A 22,281-nucleotide genomic window follows, 5' to 3' on the forward strand; every position below is an offset into this window, starting at 1 on the left:
CTGTGAAAAGAAAAAATGCACATTCTTTTTATTTTATTTTTTTTTGCAAAAAGATATACCGTATTTATCGGCGTATAGCGCGCACCCCCCAACCTGGAAGGTAAATTTCCTGAAAAAAATAAAAATACTTACAGTTTGAATGCCCCTCGTCGGTTTCTTGCCCGGCGTCCATCGGCAGTCCTCCCCGCTTCTCCTGCGCTGTTTCTGAGTCGATCCCTGCTTCCCGCGCTGTGTTTGAACACCGCCGCCGACATATACTGAGCGCAGGACACTCAGCCACGCTCGGCCATGCTCGGCTTCTCTCGCATAAAGGCTAGGAGGCGGCACAGGGCGTGACCGCGAGGGGAGCCGAGCCTTGCCGAGTGTACCCGAGTGTACTGCGCTCGGTATATGTCGGCGGCGGTGTTCAAACACAGCTCGGGAAGCGGGGATCGACGTATATCGCGCACCCACGATTTTCCCCTTATTTTAAGGGGGAAAAAGTGCACGTTATACGCCGATAAATACGGTACTTTTTTTTTTTTTCTAAATATGAATGTAAAGCAGTATTAAGATCAAAAGCAAAAAATTATTATTTTGCAGCTTACCAATTCTTACAGTGGGGATCGAAAGTTTGGGCACCCCAGGTAAAAATTAGTATTAATGTGCATAACGAAGCCAAGGAAAGATGGAAAAATCGCCAAAAGGCATCAAATTACAGATTAGACATTCTTATAATATGTCAAAAAAAGTTAGATTTTATTTCCATCATTTACACTTTCAAAATGACAGAAAACAAAAAAATGGCATCTGCAAAAGTTTGGGCACCCTGCAGAGTTAATATCTTGTACTGCCCCCTTTGGCAAGTATCACAGCTTGTAAACGCTTTTTGTAGCCAGCCAAGAGTCTTTCAATTCTTGTTTGAGGTATCTTTGCCCATTCTTCCTTACAAAAGTCTTCCAGTTCTTTGAGATTTCATGGGCTGTCTGTCACGCACTGCTCTTTTAAGGTCTATCCATAGATTTTCAATTATGTTGAGGTCAGGAGATTGTGAAGGCCATGGCAAAACGTTCAGTTTATGCCTCTTGATGCAATCCCCCGTGGATTTTGAGGTGTGTTTAGGATCATTATCCATTTGTAGAAGCCATCCTCTCTTTAACTTCAGCTTTTTCACAGATGGCATCAAGTTACCATCCAAAATTTGCTGAAATTTTATTGAATCCATTTTTCCTTCTACTCGTGAAATGTTCCCTGTGCCACTGGCTGCAATACAACCCCAAAGCATGATTGATCCACCCCCATGCTTAACAGTTGGACAGAGGTTCTTTTCATAAAATTCTGTGCCTTTTCTTCTCCAAACGTACCTTTGCTCATTCCGGCCAAAAAGTTCTATTTTAACCTCATCGGTCCACAGAACTTGTTTCCAAAATGCATCAGGCTTTGTCTATATGTTCATTTGCAAAGTTCAAACGCTGATTTTTGTGGTGAGGACGTAGAAGAGGTTTTCTTCTGATGACTCTTCCATGAAGACCATGTTTGTACAAGTATCTCTTTATAGTGGAATAGTGTACCACAACTCCAGTGTCTGCCAGATCTTTCTGGAGGGATCGTGCAGTCAAACGTGGGTTTTGAATTTCTTTTCTCACAATCCTGCGAGCTGTTCTGCCTGATATTTTTCTTGGTCTTCCAGATCTTGCTTTAACTTCCACTGTTCCTGATGACTGCCATTTCTTAATTACATTCCGAACAGAGGATATTGACATCTGAAAACGCTTTGCTATCTTCTTATAGCCTTCTCCAGCTTTGTGAGCGTCAACTATTTTCAGTTTCAGTTTTCTAGACAACTGCTTAGAAGAACCCATGGTGCTGATTGTTGGGGCAAGGTCAGATGAGTCTGGGCATTTAAAACCTTTGAGATTGACATCACCTGGTCCTCCCAGACGATGATTGAGAACCAATCCATGACACTGGCAGGTCTCAGCTTTGCAAAGGGGGCAGTGCATGCTATAAATTCTGCAGGGTGCCTTTTTTTTGTTTTCTGTAATTTTAAAAGTGTAAATGATGGAAATAAAATCTAACTTTTTTTGACATATTATAAGAATGTCTAATTTGTAATTTGATGCCTTTTGGAGATTTTTCAATTTTTCCTTGGTTTCATTATGCACGTTAATACAAATTTTTACCTGGGATGCCCAAACTTTCGATCCCCACTGTAGATTCCCACTGTAGATGTGATGGCTGCATTCATTTTCTTTTTTTAGTCTTTTATCCAGTAAGTTTGTTGTTTTATAAAAGAACAAGCTCTCATACCGATTGTATCAGAGACATGACAAACCATTTAACACTGGCAGGCAGGGGCGGACTGACCATTTGGGCACTCGGGCACTGCCCAAGGGCCCCATGCCACTGGGGGCCCCATCAGGGTTGCCAGCCTCAGTAAAACAAGGGACAGTATGTAAAAATCTGTGTTTTTTTACATCTGTCCCTGAAATGTCCCTTACCGACATCCTTTTGGTCTAAAAATCCCAAGATTATAGCTGCCCCGCCTCTCCAGTACCTTTTCAGTGTGTGTATGTATACTGTATACTGTGTGGCCCCATATTCTATTGCCTGGGGGCCCCATAATCGCTTATTGCCCAGGGGCCCCATAATCTTCTATTGCCCGGGGCCCCATGAGTTGTCAGTCCGCCCCTGCTGGCAGGGATGCTTATCATGACCAGCTTGTATTTATTCATGTAAAACCTTTATCCTAAAAGAAAAAGAAAACTGTTTGCTGTAACTGCTTATAAAGCGTTAGCTGAAGTCTGGATTCAATTTGTTAAGCCTCGTACAATCGATCGGATTTTCCGACAACAATTGTGTGATGGCAGGGTTTTGTCGGAAAATCCGACCATTTGTATGCTCCATCGGACAATTGTTGTAGAACTTTCCGACAACAAATGTTTTATAGTATGCTTTAAAATTTTCCGACAACAAATGTGTGATGTCGGATTATCCAATCGTGTGTACACAAGTCCTTTGGAAAAAACTCCAAAGTACAAACACGCATGCTCAGAAGCAATGCTAACCATAGCACATCATTAGCAGAAGTTGCCCAAAGGTTGGCGCTAAAGAGCAGAAAAAACATGTAGTTTTGGTTTGTTAGCCGACAAAAGTTTTGCCGTTTGTATGCAGAACAAGTTCACGGCCAACGTCCTACGGACAAAATTCCACGGCTTTATCCGACGGAAATCCAATCGTGTGTACGAGGCTTTAGTGTACAGTGGAACCTCGGATTACGAGCACAATCTGTTCCAGGAGAAAGCTCGTAATCCAAAGTACTCTTATATCAAAGCGAGTTTCTCCATTGAAGTCAATGGAAACGAAAATAATTTGTTCCGCATTGACTTCAATGGCATGCAATACGGCATGCGGCCAGAGGTAGGGGGGGCGCCGGAAAGCCTCGAAAACAGCCAGAAAGGCCAAAGGACAGCTCGGCTGACCTCGGAAAGGCTCGGGAACGTAGTATTTCAGAGTCTTTCCCCCCCCACCTCAGTACTGCACACTGCTTTGGCCTGAATCCTGCTCGTATTGCGAGACAACACTCGCAAACCGAGTTAGGATTTTACAAAATACAGTGCTCGTAATGCGAATACGCTCGTTAACCGCGTTACTCGCAATCCAAGGTTCCACTGTATCTAAATCTACACACACATCTTCCACTCCACGCAGACTGACAATGTTGCTGCCCAATGGTGCCCCCAGTATTCCTTCATCCAGGAGGTGTGTTACTGGCCAGATCACCAGGTGAAAACAGAGTGGAAAAAGCCAAATAAAATTAAAAGTAACGAATGCAGCCACCACGTTTAATTAATTGGTAAGCTCAAAAACATTACATTTTTGGTTTTGGGTTTAATACCAGTTTAACCTTTTAATTAATTCAAACTTGCAGCAATTCGGTGGGTCAGCTCTTTAGGTTCCATGTGCTTGAAGCCATTTCTCACTGGATTTGCTTGGTGATTTTTGTTTTTATGAAGTAGGTCACCAGGTCTTTCCTCAACCCTCCCCAATTGGAAATATCATGTAGAATGTGTTAGCACATGAGCATAGCCAATTTGCATAACTAATTTCCCGGTGCTAAACCTTTCATTCAATTTCTAAATTACTGCATCTGTAAATTTAAAACCCCAATATAAAGGAATAATAGTGGTAAAAATAAAGCAAATTTGCGTTTAGCAAATCTTTTTTTTTTGGATAATTCTCCTTTAAGGGTCCTATACCTACATACATTTGCCAATAGGTGTCCCTCGTTCCCATCTTAAAAAATTGGGAGGCATATAAACGGGAGGGGGGTGGATGAATGACTGTGTAGAAAATGCCAAGCACCTATTTACACCCAGGGTCCATTAATTTTACCGCCCCCTCTGTCACGCCACCCCCCACCATATGTAGAATTAATCTATCAGTGGCCGCTGTAGCCACCCCCTATTCAGGTGTCCAGCCCTTTTTCGGACGCCGGGCACCTGAATTACAGCGGCGGGGGTGTTTTTTTTTTAAGCTCCTGATTAGAGCCATAGGCTCTAATAGGCTTAAAAAAAAGGTGGACTTGGAGCACAGAGCATTGCTCTCGCAGTCCACCCAGGTGTGTTAGAAAAGCAAATTAACCACTTAAGGACCCCTTCACGCTGATATACGTCAGCAGAATGGCACGGCTGGGCACATCAACGTATAGGTACGTTGTCCTTTAAGCCCAGCCGTGGGGTCGCGGGCGCGCTCCCACGACCTGGTCCGAAGCAGTGTGACCGTGGGACTCGCGGACCCGAACGCCGCTGGAGTCCCGCGATCGGTCCCCGGAGCTGAAGAACGGGGGGAGCCGTGTGTAAACACATCTTCCCTGTTCTTCACTGTGGCTCCGTCATCGATCGTGTCATCCCTTTTATAGGGAGACACAATCGATGACATCACACCTACAGCCACACCCCCCTACAGTTGTAAACACACTTCAGGGAACACATAACCCCAACAGCGCCCCCTGTGGTTAACTCCCAAACTGCAACTGTCATTTTCACAATAAACAATGCAATTTAAATTATTTTTTTGCTGTGAAAATGACAATGGTCTCAAAAATGTGTCAAAATTGTCGGAAGTGTCTGCCATAATGTCGCAGTCAAGAAAAAAATTGCTGATCGCCGCCATTAGTAGTAAAAAAAAAAATTTTTTATAAAAATGCAATAAAACTATCCCCTATTTTGTAAACACTATAAATTTTGCGCAAACCAACCGATAAACGCTTATTGCGTTTTTTTTTACCAAAAATAGGTAGAAGAATACGTATCGGCCCAAACTGAGGAAAAATATTTTTTTTTTTAGATATTTTTGGGGGATATTTATTATATATATAGAAAACAGTGCAGCGCTGTTATTAGTAATAGAATGCTTAAATACAATTGAGTAAAAACAGTGTATACAAAAAAAAACTCTTTGATGTAAGAAAGAGTCCAGATGAATAAATGAATAAGTGATAAAGAAACAGCAAAGTCCGTTTGAAAACCCAAAATTAAAAAGTGTCTCAATCCGGTGTGGTTTCATCTATAAAACATTCCTTAATTAACAAGATATGATGAGATCTTGATTGCTGTGAAAAAGTGTTCACCCATGCAATTCGTGAAGATAGGATTAACCGCTTACCAGAGGTAAAGACTGTTTTCCACCAGTCTTATAGAGCCTATGGGAAGTCTGGTCTCCCAATACCTTTTCAGCAATAATATAACTCAGCATTCGATCCGGGTGTCATAAATTGGAACAAAAAGAAACTTCTCATAGTGCATAACGTTTAAACCAAAGGTTATATTTAATAAAGGTAATGCACTTACAGTTAAGTTGCCAAAAACTGCATAACAGTGGACAAGGATAAAAAAGAGAGCGCTTCAGCTGTAGTGTTCCGATGCTCCTCGCTACTCAGTCTGCAACCACGGCCAGCGTTCAGGACGGAACGCAATGACGTCACGGCACCCAACAATTGTTTCGTCACGAAGGGACTTCTACGGGGGATTAGCCGGATATGGACGTCAGCGCGCTTGGTTGTTTTAAATAGCCCAGGTATCCATTAGTGAAGCTGGAAAACTGGATCTGGTTCACATGTAGGACTGAGGGCAAACCATTTAATTTGGGTAGCAAGAGGAGCGGAAGTCCGCTTACTTGATTATAAAGACGGACCACCCGGAACAGAAAATAATATTATAATAAGAACGTGGCGGTGTTTCAATTTCTGGCAGCGGAGCAACGAAACACTACTGAAAAAGTAAATAGCAATTAATCTATGTACATCATAGATGTCCACTAATCACTAAACCTATCTGGATATGAATACAGCTTAGATTAAATTAAATGTTCAATAAATCTACAAAAATGGAAATGTAGATTAATATTAATCTTAGAACCCAAGATATATAAAATTTTATAATTTGATAATATATATATAATTTTATTTGTAAAAAAATAAAATAAAATTAATTAAGTAAAAATATTAAAAAAGATTAAAAATGATTGCATCACCTCTAAAATAGATTAAGAATTATTTAAAAAGCAGTTGACATCCCAGTCGACATTAAGCCCGAAAGGGATGAAAGATTTTAAACAAAAGATCCAGCGAGTTTCGAGCCTAGAGATAGCACGTACCATATTAGTGCCTCGCCAATGTGGGCGGACATTATCTATGGCAAAGAAACTGGTACCTTTCAGTTGCCTCCCATGATATTTATCATAATGTTTTGAGAGGTTGTGTTTCGGAAAACCACTTTTAATTCTCCCAACATGCTCACTGAGGCGAATATGTAATTCTCTTTTTGTGCGGCCTATGTACTGTTTGGAGCAAGGGCATTGTATCATGTATACAACATACTTGGTAGAGCAGGTAATGAATGAGTCTATGTCATAAGAAGTCCCAGTGACTGAGGATTGGAAGTTGATACATTTGCGCTCCTTAAAATAATTAATTTTGCAAATGTTGCAACGGCGACATGGAAAGAAGCCTTTAAGTGAGTGAAAAAATGATATTTCCTTTGGGGGGTCTACAACATTCGGTGCTACACTGTGTCTCAAAGCAGGTGCGCCCTTAAAAATTAAGACAGGGTGCTCAGAAATGTGGGCCCCAAGGATCCTATCGCTTCTCAGAACACCCCAATGTTTATTTAAGATTTTTTTAATGGAGAAGTGTTGGTTAGAATATTTGGTTGTTAAAGACCAACTAAATTTGTCTGAAGGGATGAGATTCCTTTTATTGGTATTTTTGGTTAGCAAAGATTCTCTCTCCATCATTTCCACATTATTAATGGTTTCATCAATCAAATTTACTTGATATCCTTTACTAATGAATCTTTGCCTAAGCACACTAGCTTGGTTACGGTAGTCTTCAATCTCTGTGCAGTTACGCCTTAAGCGCTGGAATTGTCCTTTTGGCACTGCAGCAAGCCAAGAGCTATGATGACAACTGGAAATCGGAATGAAAGAATTCCGATCCGTATCTTTGAAAAATGTGTTGGTAATCAATTGGCCTTCCTTGACAAAAATATTTAGATCCAGGAATTGTATGTGCGAAGTGCTGATAACATGTTGTAAAGTAATGCCTCTTGTGTTGGAATTAAGATTAGAAAAGAATAATTCAAGTGATGCGACATCTCCTTCCCATATAACTAACACATCGTCGATGTAGCGTTTCCAAAGTCGCAGTTGCGGTGGTGGTTGGTTGTCAATAGCTTCTCGTTCCCAAAAAGCCATGAATAAATTGGCGAGGCTGGGGGCAAATTTAGCCCCCATCGCCACGCCACAGATCTGAAGAAAAAACCTACCTCCAAACCAAAAATAATTATGCGTTGTCGCAAATTTTAATAGTTCCAAAATAAATTCCCTTTGAAGGGGAGGTATAGTAGATTCACGCTGTAGATAAAAATCAACTGCTTGTAGGCCATGCTGGTGTGAAATAACTGTATATAAGGAGGCGACATCTGCAGTAGCAAGAATGTAGCCCTCCTTCCATCTAACTTTTTTTAATAAAGTTATCACCTCCATCGTGTCCCTAAGGTATGCAGGAGTGGATGTGACCAGTGGCTGTAAAAAGTTATCTACATACTTTCCGATCCTGGCCGTGACGGAATCAATTCCGCTTATAATTGGACGGCCAGGGGGATTAACCAAACTTTTGTGGAGTTTGGGTAAATAATAGATGACTGGTACTCTGGGTGTGATCGGAATGAGATAGGCATGTTCCTTCTCATTGAGTATGCCTCTCTGTAAACCCTGATCAACGAGGGTAGATAAAAGCTTTCTAAATTTGACTGTGGGGTTTGAAGGTAGAGGGGTATATGTGGAGCTATCGGATAATTGACGGTTCATTTCTTCCACATATTTTATTTTGTCCAATATAACAATACCCCCTCCTTTATCTGCAGGTCTGATTATTATTTTGTTCCGCTGGCAGATGTTTTTGATATTAGTCTGAATAGGAAAAAGACCTTTAGGCTTGGTAACATTCAGAGATAAGAGGTCTTTGATCACTAATTCCTTAAATACTTGTATGGCTGGTGCTACAAACCCAGGAGGGTTAAATAGTGAAGCATTCTTAAGGTTAGTATGCTGGATGGGTGCAGTATTTAAAGATGAAGTGTCGTCTGGATTGACTCCGGATCGGCGAATAGAGGATGGAGGAATTCTATGTATGATTTGACTACCATTTCCAATTGGATTTAGAATGAAATGCCTCTTTATGTTCATCTTTCGTATAAATTTGTTGACATCGATGAAAGTCTCAAATTTATTAAGTTGGCGTGGGGGGGCATATTTGAGTCCATGGCTTAAAAGATTTTGTTCACCGACGGTTAAAGTGGCTGTGCTAAGATTGAAAATACCCGCTATGTCCGTGGTTTTCCTCTCTTTGGCCCGGATTTGCCTCCCCCCTCTGAGGCCCCTCTCTCGTCGTAATCTTTTTTGCTCGGAAAGTATGTAGATAACTTTTTACAGCCACTGGTCACATCCACTCCTGCATACCTTAGGGACACGATGGAGGTGATAACTTTATTAAAAAAAGTTAGATGGAAGGAGGGCTACATTCTTGCTACTGCAGATGTCGCCTCCTTATATACAGTTATTTCACACCAGCATGGCCTACAAGCAGTTGATTTTTATCTACAGCGTGAATCTACTATACCTCCCCTTCAAAGGGAATTTATTTTGGAACTATTAAAATTTGCGACAATGCATAATTATTTTTGGTTTGGAGGTAGGTTTTTTCTTCAGATCTGTGGCGTGGCGATGGGGGCTAAATTTGCCCCCAGCCTCGCCAATTTATTCATGGCTTTTTGGGAACGAGAAGCTATTGACAACCAACCACCACCGCAACTGCGACTTTGGAAACGCTACATCGACGATGTGTTAGTTATATGGGAAGGAGATGTCGCATCACTTGAATTATTCTTTTCTAATCTTAATTCCAACACAAGAGGCATTACTTTGCAACATGTTATCAGCACTTCGCACATACAATTCCGGGATCTAAATATTTTTGTCAAGGAAGGCCAATTGATTACCAACACATTTTTCAAAGATACGGATCGGAATTCTTTCATTCCGATTTCCAGTTGTCATCATAGCTCTTGGCTTGCTGCAGTGCCAAAAGGACAATTCCAGCGCTTAAGGCGTAACTGCACAGAGATTGAAGACTACCGTAACCAAGCTAGTGTGCTTAGGCAAAGATTCATTAGTAAAGGATATCAAGTAAATTTGATTGATGAAACCATTAATAATGTGGAAATGATGGAGAGAGAATCTTTGCTAACCAAAAATACCAATAAAAGGAATCTCATCCCTTCAGACAAATTTAGTTGGTCTTTAACAACCAAATATTCTAACCAACACTTCTCCATTAAAAAAATCTTAAATAAACATTGGGATGTTCTGAGAAGCGATAGGATCCTTGGGGCCCACATTCCTGAGCACCCTGTCTTAATTTTTAAGGGCGCACCTGCTTTGAGACACAGTGTAGCACCGAATGTTGTAGACCCCCCAAAGGAAATATCATTTTTTCACTCACTTAAAGGCTTCTTTCCATGTCGCCGTTGCAACATTTGCAAAATTAATTATTTTAAGGAGCGCAAATGTATCAACTTCCAATCCTCAGTCACTGGGACTTCTTATGACATAGACTCATTCATTACCTGCTCTACCAAGTATGTTGTATACATGATACAATGCCCTTGCTCCAAACAGTACATAGGCCGCACAAAAAGAGAATTACATATTCGCCTCAGTGAGCATGTTGGGAGAATTAAAAGTGGTTTTCCGAAACACAACCTCTCAAAATATTATGATAAATATCATGGGAGGCAACTGAAAGGTACCAGTTTCTTTGCCATAGATAATGTCCGCCCACATTGGCGAGGCACTAATATGGTACGTGCTATCTCTAGGCTCGAAACTCGCTGGATCTTTTGTTTAAAATCTTTCATCCCTTTCGGGCTTAATGTCGACTGGGATGTCAACTGCTTTTTAAATAATTCTTAATCTATTTTAGAGGTGATGCAATCATTTTTAATCTTTTTTAATATTTTTACTTAATTAATTTTATTTTATTTTTTTACAAATAAAATTATATATATATTATCAAATTATAAAATTTTATATATCTTGGGTTCTAAGATTAATATTAATCTACATTTCCATTTTTGTAGATTTATTGAACATTTAATTTAATCTAAGCTGTATTCATATCCAGATAGGTTTAGTGATTAGTGGACATCTATGATGTACATAGATTAATTGCTATTTACTTTTTCAGTAGTGTTTCGTTGCTCCGCTGCCAGAAATTGAAACACCTCCACGTTCTTATTATAATATTATTTTCTGTTCCGGGTGGTCCGTCTTTATAATCAAGTAAGCGGACTTCCGCTCCTCTTGCTACCCAAATTAAATGGTTTGCCCTCAGTCCTACATGTGAACCAGATCCAGTTTTCCAGCTTCACTAATGGATACCTGGGCTATTTAAAACAACCAAGCGAGCTGACGTCCATATCCGGCTAATCCCCCGTAGAAGTCCCTTCGTGACGAAACAATTGTTGGGTGCCGTGACGTCATTGCGTTCCGTCCTGAACGCTGGCCGTGGTTGCAGACTGAGTAGCGAGGAGCATCGGAACACTACAGCTGAAGCGCTCTCTTTTTTATCCTTGTCCACTGTTATGCAGTTTTTGGCAACTTAACTGTAAGTGCATTACCTTTATTAAATATAACCTTTGGTTTAAACGTTATGCACTATGAGAAGTTTCTTTTTGTTCCAATTTATGACACCCGGATCGAATGCTGAGTTATATTATTGCTGAAAAGGTATTGGGAGACCAGACTTCCCATAGGCTCTATAAGACTGGTGGAAAACAGTCTTTACCTCTGGTAAGCGGTTAATCCTATCTTCACGAATTGCATGGGTGAACACTTTTTCACAGCAATCAAGATCTCATCACATCTTGTTAATTAAGGAATGTTTTATAGATGAAACCACACCGGATTGAGACACTTTTTAATTTTGGGTTTTCAAACGGACTTTGCTGTTTCTTTATCACTTATTCATTTATTCATCTGGACTCTTTCTTACATCAAAGAGTTTTTTTTTGTATACACTGTTTTTACTCAATTGTATTTAAGCATTCTATTACTAATAACAGCGCTGCACTGTTTTCTATATTTATGCTTTTTAATTTGTTGTACACATTTTAGTGCTAGCTGCTACTTGTCTTTCTTTTTGTTTGTTCATAACATTACTCATCACTTTTTTATCACTAATTTACTAGCGCAGCGCCAACCTTTGGATATTTATTATAGCAAAAAGTAAAAAATATTGAGTTTTTTTCAAAATTGTCGCTCTATTTTTGTTTATAGCGCAAAAAATAAAAACCGCAGAGGTGATCAAATACCACCAAAGGAAAGCTCTATTTGTGGGAAACAAAGGACGCCAATTTTGTTTGGTAGCCACGTCGCACAACCGCGCAATTGTCAGTTAAAGCGACGCAGTGCCGAATCGCAAAAAGGGGCAAGGTCCTTTAGCTGCATTTTGGTCCGGATCTTAAGTGGTTAATATTTGCTTTTCTAACACCGAACCGCCTCTCCGCCAATCAGGAGGCGGGGGCCTAATACTGTCACCTGATTGGCTGAAGGCACAGGCTATCCCATTGGCCACCTAGCAGAAGGCAAGAAGAGATGCATGAAGGACACAGGAGCCGTCGCCCCCAACCTGCGCTACCCGTCCCACAGCTCGCCGCCGTCACCCGCTTCCTGACCCACCACCTCGATAGGGTAAGTGCTGGTCAGACAGCGGGCGGGTGGTGTGACAGTTGGCTGCATATGATGGGCACAGTTGGCTGCAGTTGCTGGGCATAGTTGGCTGTATATGATGGGCTCAGTGAGCTGCATATGATGGGCACAGCTGGCTGCATTTGCTGGGCACAGTTGGCTGAATATGATGGGCACAGTGGGCTGCATATGATGGGCAGTGGGCTGCATATGATGGGCACAGTTGGCTGCATTTGATGGGCATAGTTGACTGCATATGATGGGCACAGTGGCTGCATATGATGGGCACAGTTGGCTGCATTTGATGGGCACAGTGGCTGCAATTGATGGGCCCAGTGGCTGCAATTGATAGGCACAGTGGCTGCAATTGATGGGTACAGTTGGCTGCAATTGATGGGCACAGTGGGCTACATATGATGGGCACTGTGGGCTGCAATTGATGGGCACAGTTGGCTGCAATTAATGGGCACAGTGGGCTACATATGATGGTCCCAGTTGGCTGCATATGATGGGCACTGTGGGCTGCAATTGATGGGCACTGTGGGCTGCAATTAATGGGCACAGTGGGCTGCATATGATGGGCACAGTGGGCTGCATTTGATGTTTTTGTTTCAGAATTTTGAGCACCAGCCGCCACTGTTTACAACTATAAACCGGGGTGAATTGTATGGCCCTAATATGAGGGGGGGGTGTCCTGCTTTGTCCCCTCCTCCCTTTTCATTATCAGTCGCAGACTTTGTCCAGGTTGTAAACACTAATAAATTGCACAGTCAGTACCAATTTCTCTAATTACACCTCATTTTAAAAAGCAGTGTGCCCTTTGCATTAATGATTCCTAACAATGGGCCATTTAAAAGCCGTTCTAAGCACGGATAGACAGAAGTCCTCACTAATGACAACTGTCATCACAGACCTCTAGATACATCTTACGTTAAACGACAAGGAACTAGCAGTGGGCATGCGCAGCACAAGTCGCGAAGTGCCGTTTAGGAGGAGGCTGACTTGTGACGCCTGCTTGAGGCGCATGCGTACTAGGCTCCACGCTTCCCGGCGGCGCCATTACTGAGTTGGTTGGGTTCGGCGTGTAGTTCGGAGCTACGCCTTCTGTATATTCCCGGTAATGTGACTGAGGTTGTTCGCCCTTTGCTCCGTCACAGCACTTTCATGGGACCCACGTAGGAAATACTGTCTGGTCCATGCTTAGTGTTCTGAGGGAAGGGGCGGTGCAGCAGGAGAGTGTTGTGTGGCTCAGTGCTGGGAAGGGGGAGGGGGTCCTTCCAGTGTGGGGGAGGGGGTGTGTCTGAGTGTGTGCAGGTCTCAGGGGGTTCTGTATTTTTTTGCTTTTATTGATGCATTGCACACAGTGTTGTGTCTTCCTGCAGAATGCCTCCAGTATGGGATAAGCCAGTGAGAGGTCCACTCACCATCTGCCCACTGCAGGATTACATTGGAAGAAGTGCGTTTCATTGCGTCGAGGAGAGCAATCTGTGTTTTATCCCCCGTACACACGATCCAAAAATCGGACTACTTTTTTCGCTTACTAGTTTCAAGTAGAAATTAAATAGGTTACTAAAGTCACAAAAAAAAAAAGTCTCGTATGACAGGAAAAAAAAATTGGAAGTGATGTCATGTGTTGTAATGTATTTGTATTGTATTTTCGGATGGCAACTGTACTGATTAAACGAAAATTGTACGAGGAACATTTTCCTGCATGTCCAATCGAATAATATCGGATGAACTGTTGTGATCGTCTCTCGAAAGCTCTGTACTAACGATCCAATTATCGTACGATCGCGTCGAAAGCGGTATTTTTTTTGCCCGATATTTTTTTCAGAGTGTGTGTACGGGCCATTACTTAAAGGGACATTAAAGGTACATGTTTTTTCACCTTAATGCATCCTATGCATTAAGGTGAAAAAACGTCTGACTATACCGGCCCCCCCGTTTTACTTATCTGAGCCTGTTTACCTGTGGCGCTCGCCCCCCGACGTCCTCTTCGCCACTCAGCCTGGTCGTTGATTGGCTAGAGTGGATGGATTGAAAGCAGCACAGCCATTGGCTCAGGCTGATGTCAATCACATTCAATGACGTGGCACACCGGGGGGCGGCCCCAAGTAATACAGTGAGTGGCTATAGCCGCCGTTTGTATCACGGGAGGGCGCCCACAAGAACTTACCACCATGCGAGTGAGTTTGCATGAAGGTGGAAAGTTCTTGCGGGCAGGACCCGAGACAGCTGCTGAGGCACCCCAGAAGACGTGGATCGGGGCCACTCTGTGCAAAACGAGCTGATGAGTGGAGGTAAGTATAACATAGTTGTTATTAAAAAAAAAAAAATTATCTTTACAACCCCTTTTAAAGCAGAGTTCCACCCAAAAATGGAACTTCTGCTTCTCGGAACCCTCCCCCCCCCCCTTCAGTGTCACATTTGGCACCTTTCAGGGGGGAGCAGATACCTGTGTAATACAGACCTATGCCACGTCCGGCGCCCCCCCCCCCCCATCTTCTGGGAGACAGACAGGTCCCAGAAGACAGAAGGACCAGTGGAATTGCGCATGCGCAGTAGGGAAGGCAAGGCTTCACTTCCTGATTCCCTTACCGAAGATGGCGGCGGCAAGAGCCAAGGGAGAGATTGGATTTGGGTGCCGACATCGCGGGCGCCCTGGACAGGTAAGTGTTTCTAATATTAAAGTATTTGTAGCTGCTGACTTTTAATTATTATACATATTTTTTTTTTTTTAACCCTGCAAGGCAAAAGCCATAATGAGCTAGTATGCACCGCATATTAGCTCATTATGAAATACTTACCTCGGAACGAGGTAGGGAACTTACCTGGTCCACGCCGAGCGTGTCTTCCGGGTATCGCCGCTCCAGCGCTGATTGGCTGGAGCGGCGATGACGTCACTCCCACGCATGCGCGTGGGAGATTTCAATCCGGCATGGGTCGGCGGGGCAGACAATCAGCGGCGCCTTGCGAGGGGAATATCTCCTAAACCGTACAGGTTTAGGAGATATTCTTTATACCTACAGGTAAGCCTTATTATAGGCTTACCTGTAGGCAAAAGTCAAAAAAGTGGGTTTACAACCACTTTAAGGTTAGGTTCACACTGCTGTGAATTCAAAATTGCTGTAAAATTGTAATTTCGCGGGTGTGTTTTTTGCCGCGATTCGTGGCCGCGATTTCAGGGAATGCCAGTCTAGATCTGAATTCCCATCCCACACGGATCAAACTCGCACAGGACCCTTTTTTCCCCCCGCAGCTTATATTCGCAAAGCATTGATGTGAACGGCACTAATGTTAAACGATGTACCGTATTTATCGCGTATAACACGCACAGGCGTATAACACGCACCCTAACTTTAAGAGGGAAGTTTCAGGGAAAAAACTTTCCACAGCCCCCTGAGTATAACACGCAGGCACTGTTTATCCTCTATTTTCAGGGTAAAAAAAGTGAGTGTAATACGCCAATAAATACAGTAATTTAAATGACTTGCGAATTTGAGAAATTGCAACGGCTTAAATTCGCAGCACTGTGAACCTAGCCTAAAAATAGAACTTAAGACCCCCCTTTTTTTTTGTTTGTGCAGTATAGTAATTTTTGCTATTTGTGACCTCACTTGTCCCATCGCTAAGCGAGTGGAAATTCTTCCAAAGTGAGGGAACTCTCAGAACTGTGTCCCCTATTGGAAGGTTTCTCCTCCGTTTATCTTCTGGTGACTACACAAAGGTTGGGGTTTTCAGTGGTAACAGTAGACAGGACAAATAGGGGGGACATCTCCCTATTGGGGGGCCTAGACAGCAATTAAAACCCTACTGATGTAATTTCTCTACTCTGTTGAAAAAAAAACAAAGGTTTTGCCTTTAGTTCTACTTTAAAACAGCCCCCAAAATTCTGCTTGCATTTGGCAAGTTAAAATTCTTTTTTTTTTTTTAACAGGGCATCTGAAAAAGGCTGCATCTCTTCTGCCAGAAGCGATCAGCCAGAAAACTGTCAGGAGGAAAGCCGGCTGGATCACACAGAGCGAGGATCTCCTGCTGTGACAGAACTTGCCTATGAAACATCGGCCGCTGTCAATGTCCCGCCTCTTGGACCAACTCCTATGATAGACCGCACACTGGTCCAAGAGGCAGGATTTTCTCAGCGGCGGCCGGTGTTTTATATACAAGCTGTGTCCCAGTGTGAGATCCCCGTTCTGTGATCTGGCCAGAAATCCCTGTCATCCCTGCTGCACTGATGGGTACTGATATGCTTTATGTTAATATTGTTAAAGTTGCTAATGTGTATTTTTTTTTTTTTTTTTAAGTTAATTCTGCATAAAACATTTACCTGTGTCATTTCATGAGATTCTTTACAAGGGTGTATTTAGGGGCCAAATTAGGGACTGGGTTGGGTGGGGCAATTGGTGGCGAGTAACTCTTGAGGCCTGGCTAGTAGCTCAGGACTTAAAATTTTGAGTAGGGATCGACCGGTATCTTTTTTTTTTTTTTTTTACCGGGGTGCAGCTGCATGCATCACCCGGTAAAACCCCTTGAAGCAATATTGGTAGTATCGGTCTAGTTTGAAACCAATAGCGTTGTGTTTTATTTATTTTTTCAGAAAATGCTGATATCGCCCATCGATAATGGGTCGATTCCCTAATTTTGAGCCCCGGTTTAGGATCCCTTTCACACTGTAGGAGTTTTTCAGGCGCTAAAGGGCTAAAAAATAGTGCATGTAAAGTGCTGAAAAACACTTCCCCTGCAGCCCCACTGTGAGAGCCCGAGTGCTTTCACACTGGTGCGGTGCGCTTGCAGGACATTCAGTGTCTTTGGAGTGGTGTATACACCGCTCCTCCACATTGAAATCAATGGGCACTGCTGCCGAAGTGTCTGCAAAGCGTTTCGGCAGCGGCGCATTTAGCCTATTCAGCCGCTAGCAATGGTTAAAAGCGCCCCACTGGCGGCTGAAACACAAAGGTAAAGCACTGTTAAAACTTTACCGCGGCCACGCTGTGAGTGTGAAAGGGGTCTAAGGCTGGGTTCACACTATTGCCGCATGTGGCTCACAGCAGGGGTCCGGTGCATCCCTATTCACCCTTTCAAGTCCGATTTTAGCCTGAATTTGGGGCTGAATTCGGACCTGTTATGGACCAAAAGACGCACAGGATCCCTGTGCTAATTTGCACCCGAGCCGTAGCGGAGATATGTAAACTGGCTCCATAGAGAGCCGTTGACAATCTCCTACCATGCAAATTGGAGGTGGAGAAATCCACATAGGTGGGAACCCAGCCTAAAGGATGTTCACCTTTAATGTAAAAATAATACATGTACATTTTTTCAGTTTAATTTTGTTCCCTAAGGTACCTGCAAAGCATTGGTGTTGTGTGGATCACAGGTGCGATGTCAGTCTCCTGCCCATACCTCTATATGGACTGTCCGTTCGAAAACTGCAGGGCTTGTGATTACTTTGAGGGCGCTCATTGGTGCCTTAGTGGTTTATTGAGAACTGCAAGTTATCTGTGCACTGACAAATGGGACTTGTAGTTGTCTTGTTCTGGCTGTCATTGGGGAGGGAGGGGGGCTTGGAACATGATACTAAATGATGCATGATTCACTAATCAATTACTGGTTAATTATTTTAGAAACGCATCTGCACTGCCAGAAATTGCCCTTGTGCACCCACCTTTACTATGGTTGTCACTGTTGGCAGCAGCCTGGACAGGGAATGTGACCAATTGTGTGTACCTTGATGTGTCTGCTAAAGCATATACTCCTCGTCAGTGGCGCTGTCAGACATGCTTAGTAAGTCTGAGCACCTGTAGCATAAAATCGCATATAGCCATTGACCTTTACTCACAGTTGTCAGTGATCGTGTACATCAAACATTGACTTTTGTAGGTGAAAGGTGGTGTTTGACTACTTTGCAGCTCAGTATTGATCTGCATCCAAAGAAAATCAAAGTGGGTCCAATAACCTTAGAGCTGTCCTCCTTGCTACACCATGGAAGCAAATGGGATTCTGCTGACCTGCATTTTATGTTCAATCTGGAAAACGATCCCTGTGTACAAAACCCTTAAAGGCCAATTGAACCTTCAGTTTAAATCTGCTTAATATATTCCAGGTGCATCAAAACAAAAAGGTGTGCTATGTCTTGCTGTCTGGTATTCTTGCTAAAGCAGCCACAACCTGAATAGAAAATCCTGTTCCCTGCCAGCAGCTGCAGAATGGAACTCTTTCTTTCTGTAGAGAAGCGGTGATCTCATTGCTGATGTCTGACACACCTTACCAGTCGTAGCTCTCCAGTCATCAAAGCTCATGTTTCCCACTGATGGGAGTACTCTGACTCAGTAGGGGGCTTGTTTGATCTCAACTTTCAGGCTGGGCTCACAATTATGTTAATTGGATGCGCATCCAATTTGCATGACATTTTAAAATACATTCATTTGAATGAGGCTGGTTCACATATCTACGGTGCATTCGCACTCTGCATTGCCCAAAAAAGTGTGCGTTTTCTAGGCAGTGCGGTCTGGCTAAGGTGCGAATTCAGGCCCATTATTTTCTATGGGCATGCATCTGATTCGCAGATGCATTCCGTTGTGAACAGGATAAAATCCTGATCAAAAACTGACCTGATCCTGATGTAGGGCTGAAACAACTAATCGATTAATTGGCCAGTAAATAATGGGGTTAAAAAAAATGAAATTAGCCCTTTATAGTACAAAAAGAGAAATCTACTGTAAATATTACCTTCACTGTCCCACAGTAAAAAATGAATCCCTTACAGTAGCGATTATTGTTTTTGGTTCAATATACTTTAATGGAGAAGCTGCAGAAAAGTGTGTAATGCCTTTTTGCGGCAATTTGTGTTTTTTAATCTGCCCAACAATAAATTGGCCCAAAAAAATGTCAAAATGCAAACCGCAGCAAAATTACCTTTTTTTTTTTTTTTTTTTTTTTTTTGGTTGTTTTTTTTTTAAATCGTTAGTTGCAGCATTATACTGATGCAATCCTGGCCTGATTTCTGATCAAAAACTGACGTGAAACGCTAAACAACTGATTTTCCTCTTGGCAGGGAAAACGGAACTGGAATTCGCACCGGACTGGTGTGAACCCAAACTCACACACAGAGCGAGAGCAAGGGCATTCTCCATAGCATGCTGGCAGGGGACAGGCTTTTCCGAGCCTTAAAGTGGTACTATAGGTTGTGTTTTTTTTTTTTTACCTCCACTGTGCAGTTCGTTTTGCACAGAGTGGCCCCGATCGTCCTCTTCTGGGGTCCTACAGTGGCTCCACCCCGCAATAGCTAACCCCCTCTGGGAAGCTCTCTCCCGAGGGGGTTACCTTGCGGGCGCGCTCCCATGTGATACACTCGGCGTACATAGCCGCCGAGTGTATGACACGGCCCCAGCGTGCCGAATCATTGGATTTCGCTGCAATCAATCTAACCAATGAAGAGCCGACAAGCCACTGTTGCTGCAGTAGTGATGTCATTGCTACATGTGCAGTAGCTCTGCATTCAGGGCACATTGATCGTGGCATTGTGACTCGCATGCGTAAAAGTAATGTCACGGTGGCATAACCATTCAAACAGCTGGAGAGAACCCAGAAGAGAGACTGGGAGACAATGAAAGCAGTGATGACATGCTGCTGGAGGTCTCAGTTTGAAAGGTAAGTCTGCTATAATATGCTAGCACAGGGGTCTCCAAATATTCTAAACAAAGGGCCGGTTTATTGTCCTTCAGACTCTTTGAGGGCCGGACTTTGGCCAGCGGGAGTGAACATTTTTCTGACATCATTGTTAGTAAACATCTGGTATTATGGGGGAGGAATAGTGCCCCATTGCTGGTATCATAGGGAGGAATAGTGCTCTATTATTTGTGTCAGTGGGAGAAATGGTGCTCCATTGTCGGTGTCAGATGGCAGAATAGTTTCTCGTATCACTGGGAGGGATCGTGCCCCAGGGGCCAGATAAAGGCAAGCAAAGGGCCGCATCCGGCCCTTGGGCCGCAGTTTGGAGATCACTGTGCTAGCGCAATATGGCATTAACTTGCAGGGGGCCTTTCACACTGAGGGTTTTTTTCAGGCCCTAAAAAAGTCCTGCCAGCAGCATCTTTGGAGAGGTTTAGGCTCCTCCGCCTCCCCTGTCCATTGAAATCAATGGGCACCGCTGCCAAAGCGTTTCGGCAGCGGCACTTTTCGGGCGCATTTAACCCCTTCTTCGGCTGCTAGCTGGGGTTAAATATGCCCCACTAGCGGCTGAAAAATGCCGCTAAAACTACGGTAAAGCAGCGCTTTGCCGCTAACGCAGAGCTGTTCCATTGTGAAAGGGGTCTAAGTGTTTACTAATGCTTTACAGAGGAGCTGCAGTCTGCTCACATAATTTGTAATAAAAACATCTTTGCCATTTTGAAGCTTCCCTCCAAACACTGCATATTATTTTATATATACTGTGCTTGCCAAATATGCTGCAGAAATCCCCCTCCACTGATTCTGGCTGCAGCCATTTTAATTGTGGGTAGCTGAAGCTGCTGTCTATTCACTTAGACACACGCCTCCAGCTTTGCAGCTTTCATTGGTCCTCTTATGACTCATCCAACCCTTCTCTTTCTGGCAAACTCTCACAAGAGTGAGAGCTGTACATGATGTCATAAGCCTAGGCTGATCACCAGACAAGAAACAGGAAGTGGGCTGTATAAGGTATTTCCTGGCAGAAAAAAAAATGTGTTATATATCCAAAGTTAAAACAAAAAGGCAGAAGATTTAATAAATAGACAATAAAATGACTGAAGTTACACTTTAACCACTTCAATACAGGGCATTTTCACCCCCTTCCTGGCCAGACCAATTTTTAGTTTTCAGCGCTGTCGCACTTTGAATGACAATTGCGCGGTCATGCAAAACTGTGCCCAAATGATTTTTTTGTTTTTTTCCCCCCCCCACAAATAGAGCTTTCCTTTGGTGATTTTTGATCACCTCTGCGGTTTTTATTTTTTGTGCTATAAACAAGAGCAGCGCCAATTTCGAAAAAAACTAAATTTTTTAACTTTTTGCTATAATAAGATATCCCAATTTAAAAAAAAAAAACGTTATTTTTTCCCTCAGTTTAGGCCAATGTGTATTCTTCTCCATATTTTTGGTAAAAAATTGATTGGTTTGCGCAAAAGTTATAGCGTCTACAAAATCGGGGATAGATTTATGGCGCTTTTTTATTCAGTGACACATTTTTGGGATCGTTCACATGTATACAGCTACCGATGCTATAAAAATGCATTGATTACTGTTTAAATGTGACTGGCAGGGAAGGGGTTAACACTGGGGGGGGAGCGATCAAGGGGTTAAATGTGTGTCCTAGGGGGTGATTCTAACTCTGGGGGGAGGGGACTGACTGGGGGAGGTGACCTATCGGTGTCCCTAAGGGACATGCCATCGGTCTCTCCCTGACAGGACGTGGATCTGTGTGTTTACACATACAGATCCACCTCCTTGGCTGTGCAACTGCCGATCGCGGGTGCCTGACGGACATCGCGGCTACCAGGCACGCGCATCGGCACCCAAGTGACGCGCGCGCTCACTAGTGGCCAGGAGGCCAGAGGACACAATATGACTGCCACCCAGGATGGCAGAGCCACCTTGCGGCCATCATTTTACAATACGCGGGTATTGTTTTGCCATGCTGTGAATCCCAGCGCCAAGAATCTGATTCCTGCAGCTTTGTGCGGATAGCCACAGTCACCAAGCCCGTACAGTGCTATGACAGTCTGTCAGCAGTCACAGCTATTCACACAGCCAGAAGTCACTTGCAGTGACCATGGGTGGACACACAAAAAGTGTTGCCCCCCTCAATACCAAACTATAACATATTCACTTCCAGCAAGAAAACTGTCTGAGGCCCCGTACACACGACCGAGGAACTCGACGTGCCAAACACATCGTGTTCCTCGTCGAGTTCAGTGTGGAAGCCGCCGAGGAACTCGGCGGGCCGACTTTTCCCATTGACTAACGAGAAAATAGAGA

At 43.3% G+C, this 22,281-nt stretch overlaps 1 protein-coding gene across 3 annotated transcripts in view; it reads left to right on the top strand.

The window, feature by feature from the left end:
- The window catches only part of LOC120941324 (RNA-binding protein 12B-like), a 29,692-nt gene that overhangs the window by 1,710 nt on the left and 5,701 nt on the right, over positions 1 to 22,281 (top strand). Inside the window, exon 1 of one of the 3 annotated variants that reach the window (XM_040354651.1) lies at positions 13,287 to 13,419. The exons of 1 other annotated variant lie outside the window; for it this stretch is intronic. The gene's annotated coding sequence lies outside the window, so the exon portion shown is untranslated. Of the gene's footprint in view, positions 1 to 13,286; positions 13,420 to 22,281 lie in introns of those variants that run through there. One more of the 3 variants, XM_040354650.1, reaches the window with a different exon arrangement.

This window comes from Rana temporaria, chromosome 5, assembly GCF_905171775.1.
Source record: "Rana temporaria chromosome 5, aRanTem1.1, whole genome shotgun sequence".
NCBI lineage: Eukaryota > Metazoa > Chordata > Amphibia > Anura > Ranidae > Rana > Rana temporaria.